This window comes from Phasianus colchicus, chromosome 20 (genome assembly GCF_987193195.1).
Source record: "Phasianus colchicus chromosome 20, bPhaCol1.hap1.1, whole genome shotgun sequence".
NCBI lineage: Eukaryota > Metazoa > Chordata > Aves > Galliformes > Phasianidae > Phasianus > Phasianus colchicus.
In genome coordinates, this window is record NC_143455.1 from 10022501 (window position 1) to 10040730 (window position 18230).

General features: G+C 40.6%; 2 protein-coding genes and 1 long non-coding RNA gene across 3 annotated transcripts in view; 1 reads left to right on the top strand and 2 right to left on the bottom strand.

The window, feature by feature from the left end:
• The window catches only part of TOM1L1 (target of myb1 like 1 membrane trafficking protein), a 512416-nt gene extending 505169 nt beyond the window's left edge, over positions 1 to 7247 (bottom strand). Inside the window, exon 1 of the mRNA XM_090122138.1 lies at positions 6971 to 7247. The gene's annotated coding sequence lies outside the window, so the exon portion shown is untranslated. The remainder of the gene's footprint in view (positions 1 to 6970) is intronic.
• The window catches only part of CA10 (carbonic anhydrase 10 (inactive)), a 157654-nt gene that overhangs the window by 1499 nt on the left and 137925 nt on the right, over positions 1 to 18230 (top strand). The window lies entirely within an intron of this gene.
• LOC149915381 (uncharacterized) overlaps positions 7328 to 18230 on the bottom strand; it is a 177155-nt gene continuing 166252 nt past the window's right edge. The window contains exon 3 of the long non-coding RNA XR_016459140.1: positions 7328 to 8415. This is a non-coding gene — a long non-coding RNA (uncharacterized LOC149915381). The remainder of the gene's footprint in view (positions 8416 to 18230) is intronic.

Genomic DNA, 18230 nt, shown 5'->3' on the forward strand with positions numbered 1-18230 from the left:
AGATCTAAGCTGTTGAAAAATGCGTGAACAACATATTGTGAGTGGATCATGACAGAAACCATCAGCCATCAGTTCCCCCCTTATATCCAGTACCTGTTTAGTAATTACGATACACTGGTTGCAATAAATAACCACAGTGCAGTGATTAAGCAGGTGCTTCAAATTCCTAATGTATTCTGGTTGTGATAATTAATCCCAACACTGCAGTAATCTCAGTATTTCATAGCTCTGGAAGTTCTTAAACTCGGTGGCTGAGATTCCAGCTTTAGACTCCTCATTTTTAAGCTTGTGAAGATCTCTCTCTCCTCTAGTATATAGAAATCAGGTAATTTCAGTTGTCACTAGAGCTTGTCCAATTAATGAACAGGCACGGCCGGGTGTCTAGCGTAAAGGATTGGAACAATTTATTCTTGGGGAAAACACTTCCTTCTGCTGCAAAAGCCCTGGCTGCCTTGTTAATTTGTCATGTCAGTCATGCTGGAATAATTATGTTGTAGGAAGTAGTAGCGGGGAGGTGGCCAGTTTTCTAGTTCGGGACACTTCAGTGAGCCCTATGGGGATCCAGGCTGCCCATGTCTCCTGCCGTTCCGCTTCCCTGCAGGCTGCTTCTGCCCTCTGGGTGTTGCGTAAGTCCAGGAATGAGAACGTGAGCAATGCCAGCCAGTGCACTGCAGGGGGAAAGAAGGGCATCCCAGTGGGCACGGCAGAGCACGACACAGCTGTGGTGATGGAGAGGGAGCTCCAAAGCTCCCTTGGGGTCGTGCAGAGAATGGCTTGGGCCGGCCCACAGCCAGCAGAGCCTGCAGCAGCTCACCCTGGCAGTGCCTGCCCTCACTGTGCTGTCTGCAGCGTTTTCTGACTGACCCAGCCTTGCAGCCCTTGGACTGGTGACACTGGTGCTGACATATTAATACTGCCTGTATCTGACTTAAAACTTCTTTCATTCCTAAGCAAATTGTGTTGCTGTCAGCCTGTGTGGCACGTCAGTCCTTCTTTCATCCCTCCAGACTGGCACCATCTGCTACCAGGCACTCAGGTGACACCGGCAGCACCCCGAGCTGACCTTCTACTGGTGCCATTGGTGTCATCTGAATAATTCTCTCTCTCTTTAGAGCAGCAAAACCTGCTGCCTCTTGTCATTTAAATCTCACGCTTATCTATTTAGCTCAGCATGATATGCCACCTGTCCAGTTCTCTTCAAATCAGGCACTTCCTTAAGTACGATGGTGAGAATGGAAAAACGAAGGTTATCACTTTCTTGGCCATTCTAACAGTAATACCTTGAGACAGAACAAAGCTGTCCCATTCTCTGCAGGTCCTTATGCCATGCAGTTAGCTGCCAGCATTTCCTAATCTTCCTCCCTCCTTTTCTTGCTTTCCCAAATGAGAACCCAGCCTCCTGAAACTGACAGTGAGGTCAGTCCTGCAGGGGGTTTCTTCCCTCTCTATTTCTCTCACATTACAAAGGATTTCCATTCCTGTTTTCTTTTTCACTTTTTTTTATTATTATTTTTTTTCTTTTAATTTTATTGTGAAGGAATATATGGAATAAGTGAATGATGGAATGCTTTTGCTGCATGGGCAAAGCTGTGGTTTCAAATAATTTGTTTTAGCCTTTTAAGCGTGTAGAGGATGAACACAAAGGCATTTAGCCTTTGGTTTTTTTTTGTTTTTTTTTTCCTAAGGATCTTTATTTTTTTCAGGAATCCTCAGGATTTGTCACCTTGGTGAAAAGGATTAAGATTTGTAGATACCTGACTGACACTAATGCTATGTATCTTTTCTCTGCCATCCTTTTTACACTATGTTTTGTAGCATACTGTGCAGCTGGGGTGTCTGGATAACAGCCCAAGGGAGGGAAGGTATAACAGGCTCTCTTAAGGTTTGCCTCCATTTAACACTGGGTTCCAGGAGCTGTGTCTGTTCAGCACTTCAGCTCTGGCCATTCATTCAACACGTTGCTGAGAAAAGCCCCGCTGTTCAAGCACAGTGCTACAAACGACCAGAATGTGAACCAAGGAATGTTGTCACAGCAGTGAAGAGACAGGACTGTGCGTGGATCTTTCCTGAACATCAGCAGAGGCTGAATTCAGTGTGCATGTCGAGCTGCACTGGCCTTCCACTAATTTCAGTGGATATTTGGATTAGGGCCTTTTAAGGGCTGCCGTTCAAAGGGATCGTGTTAGTCATCAGACAGAACTGACTATTAAGTTAGCTTTTAAGTAATTTATCATTATTACTAAACTTATCTATTAAAGATAGGTTCAACTTATGTCACAAAATCTTTTGCTACTTATTTAATGACATTTAAATATAAAGTATGCTGAATGTAGCACCACTGCTGTTTAATTAAATAATGAAGATATACAATTGGCTTTTTGGTATCTCTCCCATTATTTTTTAAGACTTAGTTTTGGTAGGATCTTAATGCTTACTATATGGAAAATAATCTATTTAAAGGAGGCTTATACATTTTCAAAATATGATCTAACATTTTTTGTTGGTCAGTTACTCGTGTGTGTGTTACATTGCTTGGTTTAGAAGAAATGGTACTGAGATTTAGGAATATATATATATTTTAATTACTGGCCCTTATACTTGGGAAATTATTTATCTGCAAACGTTGCAAACAACATTTTAAGATCTCTCGGCATATTGAATTAAGGCTTTTGCAACTTGAAATTGTTTGAAAGGAGAATTTGTGCAGATGGAAATGAGAAATAAGAATAGACTGAAGAATGAAGAAAACAATTTGTATCTTCTAGAAAGAAATGAAAGGCCTCTCTTTCCTCTAAGTCACGATGCATATTTATTCCTTTGAGGTGTAGTCTTTGAAGAAAACTAGTCTTGATTTGTATTATGGTCTTCAAGGTTTTGAATTACGGTATAACACAAAAAGAACACAGGGTAGTCAAAATGAAGACGTCCTCCAAACAGAATGCTGAAATAAGACCCCTCTGCTTCCTTTGAAGATGCAGATCATGATGGCACAGAGACTGTACTGTTTGTATAGAAAAAGGATTATGGTTGATAGTATGACAACCAAATTTTTTCATTTCCTGGTGAGAATATCACCTAAGATTAATCACCGTCAGTGTTCTCAGCTGTAGGTTAGATGCTTTTGATCCCATAATGGCTGCCATAATTTCCTTGCATTGTCATTTGTATAAACCAGTGCATCTTTTTTTGTGATTCTAAATATTAAAAATCAATTTCAGGATAAAAAACAGGATAGTGTTTTGAAACTCTTGCAGAATATTTCATTTAAGTAAGGGAAAGATACCATAGTAGGCATTGATTAAGAAGATATCTATGTACATTTCCTATTAATCCATCAACAAAATGATTTATAGAACCTGTACGTTCAACATTCTTGTGGCTTCCTATGAATTGGTACATTACCTCTTACCTTTTTGGCTTGCAGGAACTAAAATGGATGAAATCCAAGTCTCACAGCTCTCATTATTTGAAAGCATTTTCATCTTTTGCTATCATCCTGAAGTCGTGAAGGGGCACATCCCTTCTATGATGTAATTGCTTTGGCCTATTTGGCAGAAGTCGTGTGGGTCATAAATCATGGATCATGAACAATTATGATGGTATCAAAAACGTGCTAAGTGTCAAGGAGGTATCTCCTGTGTATCAAGTGCCTCCTGGCATTGAGGTCTAGGGGGGTACTTGGAGCACAGTGCATTTCATTTTCTGTCTTGCTGTTTCTGCAGTCTCTGAGCTCTTATTACCTGGGATAACACAGAGATGTCCTATAGGAACTCTAAATTATGCCAGGGCTTGAATTAATAATTGAATGATGATGCACAAGGTCTGATAACTCTTCCTTTCTTACTGTTGCACAATCTGAGGTAATTCAAGCTAGCACAAGTGGTTCTGTAGAAGAGAAGAATACCAAGGCTCTCATGTACATTAGTAGCTAACACTGAATAGCTCACTATGTTTGAACAAAAATGTTGAAACCATGTTGATTATTTGAGAATAATTATTTGAGAGATAGCTTTTTCTGGCACGTTTGTTAAGTAAGAAATGTAGTATCCTAGGGGAGGGAGTTATTCATAGCACAGATATATGTGAGAGGGAAGCAATCACTAGGCACATAGGCAGGTAGAATATGCAGCCTGGTACATCTGGTGGCTAAGATCTTCTGGCATCAAATCCACTGTAGTATTCCTTTCTGCTTTATCCTATTCCCACAGCTTCATGTGTGTGGGCAAACCTTCATGCTTGCATGGCGTTTGTTGATATTACTGAAAATCCACGTGGACTCAATCCTCCTGCTCACATTCAAACACAGGATGGAGGCCATATGTTATATCCAAAGCCTCTTCATTTCTTATCATTTGAATGCTTTCTCACTTCAGAGATGTTGCCGCCTTTTCAAAAGGTGTGAAGATGTTTCTGCTTTAAAATTCTGTGGAAATAGCCTTGTAGTCCCATATAAGTGTCTGCTTTTCTTTTTTTTTGTGTGTGTGTGTCCTGTATTTTTCATCCTTCTATTTTTGTTGTTAGTTTTATAGCTAGAGCGTGACCAGATAGGCACTAAAGTGTAAAAACAACACACATATTTTTAGTTTATGTAAAGGTAGTCGAAGGGAACATTTATGAATAGTTTTGCACATATTATGCTGAGCTGTTTTCCATCCAGTAAACTGAAGAGAAGAAACTAGTAAACAGTGCTATTGTTTTACAGATCTCAACAATAAAGACACCCAGTTTTCAAAGTGGCCTGTTGGCCTTGTTGTGTTTCTCACTGGCAGTTAAAAAACTGTCCAGGCTCTTCCACTGTGCTGTCTCGAAGATACAAAAGGAAGTTATTATTGTCATAAGAGAGATGAGTGAAACACTTCATATCTGTATTTTCTGTAGTCCAGAAGTCTTTCTGGTGACACAGGCAAGCACTGGGTGTCTCATAGGCAGTGTGAAGATATTTGTCAACGTGGAAGACATTTTCCATATCAACCGACTGCTTAGCAGCTGAGAGTTGAGGTAAGAAGGCATAAGAGAACCTATATTCACACCCATTTTAAAAGACCTCAGAACTCTGAGAATATTATAAATGGCTTTAGTGTTAATGAGATGTAGGCCTTAGAAACTGCAAAAACTTGAAGCTTGACAGTGAGGAAAGCTTTTGATGGTGGGACTCCATGCTCCTTTTGAGAGCAGGTGCCACGCACAGCTCTATCCAAGGCTGCATCCCTAACATCTTTCCTTTTTTCTTTTATTCTTGTTGAAAAATTATAAATGATCCCTTCCCACACATTGAGAGTATCCAAAGCAACGGTCAGAATTAAACAAAATAAATGCTTTCATTGTTTGGTATTTTTCCATACTAAAATATTTCTAGTTTAGATGGGGTATCTCTATTTCTGTAGTAAAATAAATACCCCACAGTGTCATCTTTTGTAATATTATTCCCAGAAAAAATACAGCAGGTGAAACTCACAGAAAATAGTTATAAAATACTTCTTAACGAGATACTTAAATAAAGATAGATATTATCCATAATGTTATCTATTAATTTAGACATTCTTTCTTCCTTCCCGTATCAAGAGCTTAACTTCCTCAGAATATCCAGTTTGTCATCTGGCTTTTAAGTATGGAACAGACAGAGTTGTGCACTGGCTGCTCCAAAGTGGCTTTTAAGCATGCAGGGAGGAGGAAGCTAAGCAGCATTATCATTTTTTCCTTTCCAAATGTGTTGACATCTCTAGTTTTTGAAAGTAATATTTGAGTAGATAGATTTAGAAAGAAAATGCGTTTTTCTGCAAAATCATCTTGTCAGTTTTGTGGGTTGTTTCCAAATTAAGTTCTTTCCTACTGTTAGCTACTATAATGCACTGTTCTGCTTCAAGAATACTCCTCAGAATGGAGTTTTTCTGTTCTGCCATGGGTAGAAAGACTAGCTCAGTAGGACACCTACAGCATTTTCTTTATTAATGCTGAAAGAAAAAGATAATGAGTAATACTGAAAGGCCTTTTGGCACACGTGACTGAAAAATGGTATCATTTGAAGTGATGCTGGAACGATCACACTTTCCAGGAAAGTGCCTGATAGCTGTTCTCCTGGCAGCTGGGTCAGGAAGGATTGCTGCTGCCGCAGCTACGTTTCATGTGGCCGGGTGGCATACTTGGGCCGCTAGAAGGAGCATTAATTTGCATTTGCCACAATGGCAGAGAAAATAAAATGATTATTAATTTCTCTTTAGGAGAAAGGTAGTGAAGATTGGTGCATGCTGGATGAAAAGGATAATTTTACTTTAATACACTGTTCCCAGAAAATGAAATTTTATGGAGGAAGTGCTATTTGTTCACACGTGGGTGGACACTCATACCGTTCACAGGAGAGGCGTGCTGTTTCCCATAGGGGAAGCTGCAGTTACAGAAAAAAAAGGGCAAATGTTCCTTGAAAGAACAGTGTTTGAGCTAGTGTTGGTCCTGACCCTGCTGCTCGGGAGTATATGAGCAGCAGATTTCTCTGAATGGGATTGTAGAGCATGGATTTTTCCAAGAATGAAAATAATGAATGGGAAGAGATTGAACTATATTTCAGTCAAAAAGGAAGAAACAATGCTGTGTTTCAGTGACAAGCCTTGTAACAGTCTGCAGGCAGTAAGAGATGTTGACCACAATAACACAGTGGAGAAAATGAGGTAAAATGTTGTGTGACAGATGACCTAACAGCAATATAAATATTTAACAGCAGTTCCTGTTCACACTCACTCGCACCTTGCAGCTCTAGGATTACTCTTAAGCCTTGTTTCTGGTCACAGACTGGCAGTGAATCATCTCACAGCAATTAGGGAGCAGGTACGATAAGCCTGAGGCAAATCACAGCCCCGTCCCCTGCCTTGGGTCACACATCAGAGCTGTGCCCACACAGCAGAGTGGCTGCAGGTCAGCCATGTTGGGTGCCTCAGCCTCCCGCCTGCCCTCGGCCTCGCGCCCTGCTGCTCCTTACCTCACTTCCCTTCACTGACAGGCTGAAGAAGCTCGATGTGGACATGTCTCCTCTCCTCACACATGTCTCCTCTCCTCACACATGTCTCCTCTCCTCACACATGTCTCCTCTCCTCACACATGCCTGGTGCTGGTAGGAAGGTGGCCAGCCTGCAGCTCTCCCTGTCCCTCAGCTCGAGGCACGGTGCCCTCAGGAAGATGGCTGCCCTGTGGCGCTCCAGCCCTTGCAAACGCCTTCTAGAAACATCTTTCTGAAGAGTTCTGCTGAGATATGCGCAGTTGACCTCTGACTGGGACAGCTGCAGCCAAATGGTGAAAGTCACAGAATCACAGAATCTCAGGGGTGGATCTCAGGGACCTCAAAAGATCATCAAGTCCAACCCTGCTGCTAAAGCAGGTACTCCACAATAGGTCACACAGGTCAGCATCCAGATGGGTCTTGAATATCTCCATAGGCAGAGACATCACAGCCTCTCTGAGCAGCCTGTTCCAGTGCTGTCACCCTTACTGTAAATAAGTTCTTTCGCATGTTAGTACAGAACCTCCTATGTTCAAGTTTTAGGCCATTGCTCCTTGTCCCGTTGCTACACACCACTGAGAATAGGCTGGCCTCATCCATTTGCCTCTCACCTCCCTTTAGATATTTACAAACATTTATCACATTTATCAAATCTTGCAAGTTTGGCACTGAGAAACATAGAATGATGTTTTTAAACTTCTAGAACTTTCCGTCCAGCAGAGCAGTGAGCGTGGTGCCAGCTCCACTCCTTTGCCTCCAGACCCTCCGCCCCAGGCAGTTTGTTCAGCTGGATGTGGGCTCAGCCGGGGCGAGGAGCTGCAGATGGGGCTGGGGGTCCCAATCCCTCCTCCTCTCTCTGCATGGGCATTACACAGTATTTTTGCTCTTCACAGTCATGGCAGTGAAGTTATTATGAGGTACAATCCCTTTAAGTCGTCGTTGTGACCAGGAGCAATGAACAGGCAGCCCCTACCTGTGTGCCTCACATTCCCGCCTGCAGGAGGCTGAGGGCAGCCAAGGCCCCAACCCTGCTTTTCCCATGGGGCTGGGAGCTCAGCAGACCCACAGACTGCTGCAATAACTGGATATGCTGTGCAAATGGATGTGGGCATTCACCTGCTTCCCCATTTCTTCTTTTTTTCATTAGTATTCCTATTTATAAGTATTGTCTTATTGTTATGGTAAGTTTTCATGCCTGCTGGAAAGCAAAGCAATCTACAAGGACTGCACAATCTCCTCTCGTTTGCCCAGCTGATCCTGGGGGTACAGTCTGACAGTTAGTAATTGCAAGTGGGATTTAAAGTTACCTGCAGATGCATAATTTCTATCTTCAGTAAACCCCTGGGCTCTCTCTCCAAGTTGTTAACAATTCGTCTTTGCCAGTCTGTAATTGTGCCTTGGCTCTAGAGTCACAGGTATTTAGCTCACTGTGGAAAAGGATGCAAAATAGAGTAATAAATAATACTATTTACTTTTATTAGGTAGCATAAGTATGTTTTCATTCTTGTGAACTAAAAACAGTCATTCTTTTTAGATTTTATTGCTATACATTAATACACAGATCCAGCAAAATGCAAAATGTAAAAGATGTACTGAAGAGTTTTGCTGTATCTGCGTCTTAACGTGTGATTGTGTAAAATAATTTAGATTAAGGATGTACTCGAGAGCTTTGCCAAAGCAAGGACTAGGAATGGTATTATGTATGAATAATACAACATCTTTGGAAATACCTGGTTTAGTTGAGCAGAAATTTTCATAATCCCTGATTAAGTCATATCTGCAGTAAGAAAATAGTTTTGATCATATTCATTCTTTGTGTGGTAAAGGGAAGATGTGGACTTCTATAATATGAATAACATAGCAAGAGAAAGTGTACAATCAGAATTTAAATTATTTGGATTTAGTTAGTTAATTCTTGCTGTACGGATGCCCTGAATGAAACAGATGCCATTTTTCACCACAGCAAACAGATTTCCCGTGGACTACAGCAAACAAAATAATAATAATAATAAAAAAATGGAAATAACTGACAATTCATCATGATTTTCTTATGTGACTTTCTGTTCCACTTCTTTTTCCAGTGCAGATTTTTATTTTATTTACATCAGACCTCAAGTACACATATAGAGGGGATGTGCTATGTGAAGGCCTGGGCTATGAGGCTTCCTGCGTGAGCGCTGCAGGGATGGCAGCACAGCTGTGCTGTGGGATGAGGAGAGACCCAAAAAACCAGGTGGTGCCAACAGTGGTGCCTGGGGAAACCTCCTGCCAGTTTTGTGCAAGCAGCTGGCACAGTCTAGATTGCATAAGCAGAGTTTAGATAGAGGAAACTTCTTGTGGGGAGTATATAAAAATACTTGTGGTTCTGTCTATCATGCTGTCTGTGGACAAAATGAGTCAAACTTGGCCTGTGTACAGATGAGGGAAGGTGGGAACAGGGCCAGTTTGTATCAGTTGAAAAGTTCCTCATGTTTTAAATGAGGTCAGCATTCATATATGGTGTTAAGATTAGATTTCTACTGTGGCAAGAAAGTTTATTGAGCTATTGTACTATTTATGAAAATAGCTAGACAAAGCTCCACATTTACATCAGCTTTATATATTTTGGCTGTATCTACCAAAGGACATGGAACTTTTTCTTCTTCAGCCATTATCCTGGTTTGGCTCTACTTGGTGCTGTACAAACACATAACTCTCACATTTTAAGTTCCTTACTCTTTGTAAGTGGGACCTTCTGTGCCTTCATGCTTTTAAATTATTCCTTACTTCACAGTAATAAAAGAACATATCTGACAAGACAGTCATCGTCTGCCTTCCTTCTAATGCTCCTGAAAAAGAACCTGTGACTCAGATTTCAGAATGCAGAACAGTTGAATATAAATCCTCTCTGAAAGGTCTCCCTTTCAATGCTTTACTGATATCCTAGAAACTGCTCTTGAGGACCAAAAGATGAAGATGTGCCTTGATCACATAATATCATCACATCTCTGACATCTAAAAATTGATTCTACTCTTCGAATACTTCAGAACACTCCAGAACTTAAAATCTTGAAAATAGAGCATTGTTCGGTAGAAAACCAGAGCACACAGCATAGTACTAGTGCATTAAAAAAAAAACAAAAAAACCTCAAAGTGTTTTGGATGTAACTTTCACTCATATTATATAAACTGTACGGAAATAATCTCCTGGCATTTGCTTGGAATGACAGCCATCAGTTCCTACACATTTATTTAAAAACTTACGTAGAAACAAACACAAACGTGTTTTGGATGTTCTGCCCAGGGGGAAAAAATAAAACAAGCTTTGCTAATGCAGACTGAAATAAAGCGTAAAGTAAAACCTTCAGATCAGCTCCTACTTCATACAGATAGTATGCTGCAGAATTACTCCACCAAAAAATGTTGGTATTGAGTTTAATCAAGTATTAAGCAGAGGTCTCTTGGTATAAAGTCCCATTGAAAGCACACTCTGACCTCTGCTGCTGGGATTCAGGTATGTGATGGAACTGTGCTTAGAAGCTTTGCTGGTCATGTGGTCAGAATGATTTTCAATCACTTTGGTCATTGCTGGATTAAAATTGAGGCTGCAGAGATTAATGGTCTGTTGTTACTAATCCACTAAACCTCTGTTCCTAGATCTTTTAAATTGACTGAACCTATAGATTGTTAACTGAGAGATATGGTTTGTAATGTTTTTAACTATTCCCTGTGATGTTTGCTTTTAGCAGTATCCTATTATTCATGACTCCTTGAGACACTGATCTGAGCTCATCCTGAATTGAACTTCATATATTTTTATTTATGTTATTCTATAGTGTAATAAAAGTTTATTTCAATTTAAATGAAGATGGATGAACTAAGTTTTACTATATTTAGACGTAAGTTTGTGTTAGTAGAAGCTCAAATAAGAACAGAAACTAAATCTTGTGTTTGTTTCTTTCTTATAAGTGCTGGCCACTGCTCCTAAGAATCAAAACCTCCACTGTCTCCCTCCTCTCTCTTTTTGCCATGAGCAGTGGGGGGGTCCCAGGTAGGCTTCACTGACATTTGAAGATGTGGCCAAGTGCAAAATTGCTGTTAAAGCTTCTGGGAAATTATATTTTCTAAAATAGCAGTATTTGATTATCAGGGCTCAAGGCCTGATAATTCCCAGAGATCTAACATGGCTAATCTTCATTTCAGTACTTAATTTCTATGCAGGTGTAGGAAGTTTTCCCCAGATGAAAACTGAGGTACAAAAAATACACATTTTAACAGGTAGTCATCAGTCAAGAATGGAGGAGACTGGAGGTAGGGGAAAGGGAACAGCATGTAGAAGGAATCAGGCTGATTATGGCTGGGAGAGTTTCTGGGGACATCTAAGCTGTGTGGATGGTCTGATATTAGAAAAGCAGAGTGATCGAGCCCCTCATTTATGTCTTTTGGGCTCTATTTACCGTGTCTGTGCTTAAGGTTGCAAGTTGGAATTGTTTGGGCTTTCATGTGTAGTTTTGTGAAATACTCTGTTCTAAAATTGTAATTACAAAAATGTGTTTGGTTTTGTTACAGAAGAGTGTAAAATGCATTCTTTTTAAAATGATTATTTCCTTTGATGAAAAGAGTTGAGTACCTGGTGCATGCCAGATGGGTGTAGATACAACATCTACATCATATACAAAAACTGCTTTTGGCTGAATAAATAATGAAAACAGTCAAGCTTTAAACAACCAGGTTTTGATGTTTGTTTAAACCACAGTATAATTAACTCTTTAACAGGAAGCATGCTTAAATTATATCTTGCTTTGAATGCAGTTTTGATTCCTGTCATTATATGGTGAAAACAGGCAGAAATTCTTTTGCTTTTGTGTTCACTGCAGGAGATGTGGAAAAGTTGTAGGAAAGTAAGGTTTTGCATTTTAACTATAGTTGTATTCATCCGCCTGGAAAAAGGGAGTATAAATTAATTACCCATTAAAATCATTGATAAAGAATGCAATTGTGATTTAAAGGGTCAGTATATAATAAAATTTTATGATTATTAACTTATTACGAGTGCATTCTGCATGTTTATACTGACATAAAGCAAGGTAATGTGGCTTTAACTTTATAATTAACTTCCAACTCTGTGAGAGAATTCTAGCAAATTCTAAGCTCTGTGTTTCGTGCAGCCATCTCTGGTTTTGAACCCTGGTGTTTTTTGCCTTCTGGTGTCACAGTAGTAGCATGTCTTGATTAAGGACTGCAAGGAGCTTTTACATCTGCTCTTGTTGCAAAGCTATGCAGGATAAACTAGGCCAAGATAGCTCATCATGCAAATTATGGACCTCCAATTGCTTCTTTTCCTCCAGATTTAATAATGTGTTCAGATAAAACTGGGACTGTGGAAGTGAACTCAAAGCACTTAAATGGATTTTTGGCGATTTCTCAACATTATCTGAAGAAAGACAAAAGCATTAACATAAGACTTAAATATATGACTGTATGAAAGAGAAGAGAGCCCCTAAGAAGTCATTGCCAGTCATTAGGAAGTGCAGTCCTTATCCTCTAGGAAATCAGAGTTCATCATCTAAACAAAAACCACAGTTTCACTTACTGAGGGGTGTAGATCAATGAAAATAGTTATTGTGAAAGTGTAAAGAAATAGCAGCCTTACATATGAAGAGGTACCTGGTACTACATAAACATAAGACCAGGCCTCTTGTGATGTCCTATAGAAGATTGATTTGGGAGAACGAGGCACTAACTGAACTTCCAACGTAAAGGAGTTGAGTAAAGTTTGCAGCTTTGTAGGCAGGATTTGAAGCTTCAACCACATGTTGTGGTCTAAATTACAGCCTCACAGTAGGGTGGAAAACTACCCTGATCTTTAGCCAGCGCTTTGGCTAGCCACTGGGAGCACTTCCTACCTGACTGTGCTCACATTGCACAAATTGTGGCATTCGTTCAGTGAAGTAACACCAAGTAGACTCCCTGTGTTTGTGTTGGTGTACTGAATGGCTTCACAGAATTCAGCTCTATAGCCCTACGTAATAGCTGAAAACGTCTTTCTCTGTCAGACCTAGCTTTTTCTGTTTAGACACTTTAGAGACCAGAGTCCACTACCATCCAAAGTAGTTCTTTATAATCCTGCTGAGCAAGTGAGAAATACTAATCTATTAGAATTAGAGCAGTTTTTACCCTCTTGGCTTGAGTGTAAAATAACAAGCAGCCAGATCCTGTATTTACGTAAATCAGTGCAACTCAGAAGATCTTTTCTACTTTGTAAGAAAAAGGAGCTAACCCAAAGCATGTGTGCTTGGGGATCAAGTCCTGGGATGCATTAGTGTGGGGAATCACAGAATCACAGAATCACAGAATGACCTGGGTTGGAGGGGACCTCAAGGATCATGTAGTTCCAACCCCCCTGCCTAGCAGGGCCACCAAACATACACCTTTACTAGATCAGGTTGCCCAGAGCCTCGTCCAACCTGGTCTTGAACACCTCCAAGGACGGGGCATCCACAACATCCCTGGGCAGCCTGTTCCAGGACCTAACCACCCTCCTAGTAAAAAACTTCCCCCTAACATCCAACCTAAATCTTCCCTCTTTTAACTTAAAACCATTTCCCCGTGTCCTGCTATTATCAGCCCTTATGAAGAGTTTACTCCCCTCCTGGGAGTAAGTTCCCTTCAGATATTGAAAGGCTGCAATGAGGTCGCCCCGCAACCTTCTCTTCTCCAGGCTGAACAAACCCAACTCCCTCAGCCTGTCCTCATAGGGGAGGTGCTCCAGCCCCCTGATCATCTTCGTGGCCCTCCTCTGGACCCTTTCCAAAATCTCCATGTCTTTTTTGTACTGAGGGCTCCACACCTGAACACAGTACTCCAGATGGGGCCTCACAAGAGCAGAGTAGAGAGGGACAATCACCTCCCTATCCCTGCTGACCACCCCTCTCCTGATGGAGCCCAGGATCCCATTTGCTTTCCGGGCTGCCAGAGCGCACTGCTGGCTCATGTTAAGTTTCTCATCTATCAGGACCCCTAGGTCCTGATAAACTCCCTAGGGGAGTTTGTCTTTGATCTGAAGTAATACGCCTAGTAGCTCTGTTAACCCAAACGTTTATTCTGTGCTTCTAATCCAGGTTTAAGACTGACTTAAATATTCTAACAGTTGCCAAATAAACATGTAGTTTGCTCATTTGGGGGGATTTGTTTTTACAGCAGTCATACAAGGAGGGCCCTATTATCGATAGTCCATTATTTTTTTTTTTTAAGCTTCTGCCATCCCTTGCACTCCTGGTATTGCTGTTTTTTTCTCAGTTGCTCTTAAAGGCAATATTAACAGATGGCATGCATTGCTCATTAAATCTGCATCTACACCTCTCTGAGGACTGCAGAGATGTTGGGAAACAGACCATGTTACTGCAGTAAGTGCTTAGAAGCATGAAACTTACTGTGCTATTCATGAGCAGATTTCAGATTTAGTATGTTTTAAGTGCTACAGCAGTAGAGTTACAAATACCTTGTTTGAATATTTCTATTTTAGCCCAGCCTCGGTATGTTCTGCTTTCTCACAGATTGGATGAGGTGTCTGTGTTTCTTTCATGCTTGCCATATTTGCTCGTCTGCAGTTTTATAGTCCACAACTACTGCCTTTCACATAAATGAGGTTCTTAATGCTGGGCATTAAACCTAGATATTTCCAGATATTCCTAGATATTTCCCACCTCTGATCGTATGTGTCCTATGAGGTACTTGTGCTTTCCCTTAAGATCACTTTCCCTGAAATGCTTAGCTCTTCTTTCTGTCTTGTCTGCAGCAATGACCCTCTGAAAATAGGTTAGAAATATAGCTGTTACTTTTAGCCCTTCTAATTTCCAGTGTCTGAAGAGATGGCGCCTTGATGCGTGAGGCAGGAGGGCATTGTGCTGGTTTGGAATTTGTCTTCTGAGTGTTTCATTTTTTTGGTGAGAGATGCAGAAACCCAACTAGCAAATGAGAATCATCATTTCACCTTCTTTGTTACCCTGATTTACTGATGTGATCTGCCCAGCAATTGTAAACACATCAGTATGGCCAGAAATGAGGTGCTCCCATCTTGTTTCTCTTAAGTTTTTCCTTTCTTTAGTAAGTGTTGGGTCAGAAAGGTTAAGCTGTTACTGATTCCAAGGTTAGGATTTTCTTTTCTAGTTGATCTGTGTTAAGGATAAGGAAACTAAAAAGTGAGTAGTACCTTAAGTGGAAATGATAGCTACCCTTACCATTTTTACAGAAAGAACCATTTCAACTCTTCTGTGTTTGAGCTGGTCTGAATGGGCAGCGAAAAGTGGAAATTCATTTCTTTCTCCTACAATTCTGCATATTTATTTCTGATTTTCTACTGGCTAAGGTTATTTCATTTTCTGTAAGCAAAGCTTAAATAAAAAGTGATTTTAAATAAACCAGTTTCATTAATGGGATGCAAAAAGCAGTGTAGGCCCTCCTGGGATGAAACGAACCTACTTTGTATAAATTTCTGTTGTTTACTTGAAAAGGGGGTAAAGTGAACCTGGTAAATACAGTTTACATTTATCCAGTATGCTTTCTGAATGCAGACAAAAAGTCTACCTAACCTTCTGAAGAATCGGGGAGGAATACAAAGAGCCTGACAGTTTTAGTCATTGAATCTTGGCTCTTTGTTTTTTGTTTTTTTTTTAAACCCTTAACTAAGAATACAGAAGCTGTCAGGATCCTGAAAGACAAAACAGATAATAACTGAAATGCTCTGAAGTTCCTCACTGTGCGCCATTGACCTTTGAGGCATCTGACTACTTACGAAGATTATTTCATTAGTATTTGCACATTGACTTGCTGCCAAAAAGTCAATCTGCTTTTCCAGTGCATGGTTTTATTTTGAAGGTCTTCAGCTGTGGAATAAAATCCAGTATGTAAAAAAGAGCTGGCAGAATTGGAAGCTTTCCAGTAAATGCTTTCCCAGGTTAAACTCTGGTGATGCTGAAACATTACAAGTGTTTTATGTGGCCTCCTTTCCCTTGTGCCTTACCTAACATAGCTGTTCCTGAAGAAGGGCAAGTTTTAGTTCCCACTGCCCCCAAGAGAATGTTCTACTTGTTATTTACAAGTTGGAATTTATACATCACTTGGACTTGTGTTTTGTCAAGCTCAAAACAGTTTTTTTTAAGATATCTATGATGAGCTTTATGATTCCTCTGACAGAGTTGATTAGTTAGGATATAAATGACAGTATGGATCTCATATTTATATGCTTAACCTCCTTGTATTGTTGAAAACACTTATGCTAGCTATTTAAAACAACATGTGGACAATGATAAACAAAAAGCACAGTGAAAGGCTGTATCAGAAAGGGCTGACTCAAGATCAGGTTAGCTATCAGTGGACCACAAGGGAAATGTCAGTTGCCTTCAGATGCAGGATTAAAAAGGAGGCACGTGGATGTCCACTTCCTTTTCTTTTTTTTTCTCCTCTTTCCTCTCTGAAAAGAGTGGAAATCCAAAACTTCACCTAAAAGAGCAGGATTAAGCTAGGAAATTCCCATAGGCAGTTAACTGTGCCTGAACTATAAATGTGCTATTTATTGAGCTTACAGGGCTGAGCTAATTTTTGTTTATGATGAGCAGACGCTGATGAGCCAGGCAAATACCTGGAGTCTGGAGAATGAAGGTACAGTTTATACTTTATCATTAGACTTTGAGTTCAATCCTTTGGTATATTGTCAAGGCCTGCATTTCACAAGGGGTAGACTAAAGTAATTCTCATGTTCCAGTCCAGTGGAGTAAACAAACAACTACATTCTGCAAATGTTGCAGACTTGGGATCTGTTTCAAGGAAAGCCCAATTAGAAGCATAAGAAGGCAGCCTAGCCTGTCTCCTTGGGATAGGGCATGCATGACTGCAGGTATTTATCTAGTGCCTGACAGGATGGAGCTCTCCTCCTAATTGGAGATTTCAGTGCTACTCTGGGCTAACCGATGTGCACAGTAAGTCAGCACAGCTCCACTGATTTCACTAAGTATACATCTGACTTGCACTAACTGTAAGCTATCTCCTCCCAGAGATCAGAGCTGGGAATCTTACATTCCTCTTCATGTACCAAGGAAGATAAGAAGGTGTTATTGTTACTCTCAGTTAGTCCCAGTTAATACAATGGAATCTCTGTCTCAGGAGACTCCCAGACCTCTTGCTTTAAGGGCTGGAAAGTTTTAGATGAAGGATCTCTCTTGTCTGCTTATTCTTGAGAATAAGAGAAAAGAATTCTTATTCTTTTTTTTCAAAGCTTTTGCTGCTGGCCATTGCTGCAGATCAACACAATTCTAATGCTTCTTTCAAATACGTGCAGGGTATGGGCTGATGGGAGATGAAGCAAGCTCTGAGAATCCTTTGCAAGAGAAAAAGGGATGTGAAAGATCTGGAGCAAGGAAAGTCCATGGGTGTTAGGACTTCAGAATTTGACCACTAGTTCACCGTCTTCTACATTTAGGACCTTTGCTAAAAAGCAGTGGCTCAGCAAACTGTGCTCCAACAGCTGCGATCCCTGGTTCTGTTCTTGCTGATGCAGTCCCCGCCCCTTTGTTTTTAGTATTAAACTTCTTGTTAATGCTGTGACTACTGGTCCAGATGCTTACTTCACTACGCATATCCCCTCTCCCACTCCCACAGACCCCAGTAACCTGCTCTTAAAGGAAGGGTTCATATCTCATCTACTGATTGCTCCCCACATTATTTGATCTGCTGTTGTTCTTACTTTCATAAAAAGCACATGCACATTTATTATGGTGGCAATTGCTATGCAAATTGTACACAGATATATAACACATCACAAACACGCACATGAATTTTTATGTGAGCAAGATAAAAATAAAGTCAGCATCTGAGAGAAACAAATTGCCTTGATAGGCTTCAAATAAAATACAAACCCTGCACCTTCATCAGATGAGGTGCTTTGGGCTGGATTTGGGTATTTGCTATCACTGGGACTGGCTGGCTGGGTGAAGGCAGCTGTACTTGGTGCCAGGGTGGGAAGACGAGAAGACAGTTGGTGCGGAGGAGACCGTGCTGAATGAGGTGCTGTGGGATGGAGGAGGCAAGGAGAGAAGAAGAGGAGAAAATTAGGTCTGAACCAGTTTGGTATGGGAAGGACAGGAAAGAATTGACCTTGTAATCACTTTGGTAGGTACAAGAGGGATGCCATTTGGTAGATTTTTCCTTTTAAGTTTTCTTAAAAAATAAGAGCAGGGAGAGAGAAGTGCAGAATTTTTGTTCTCAC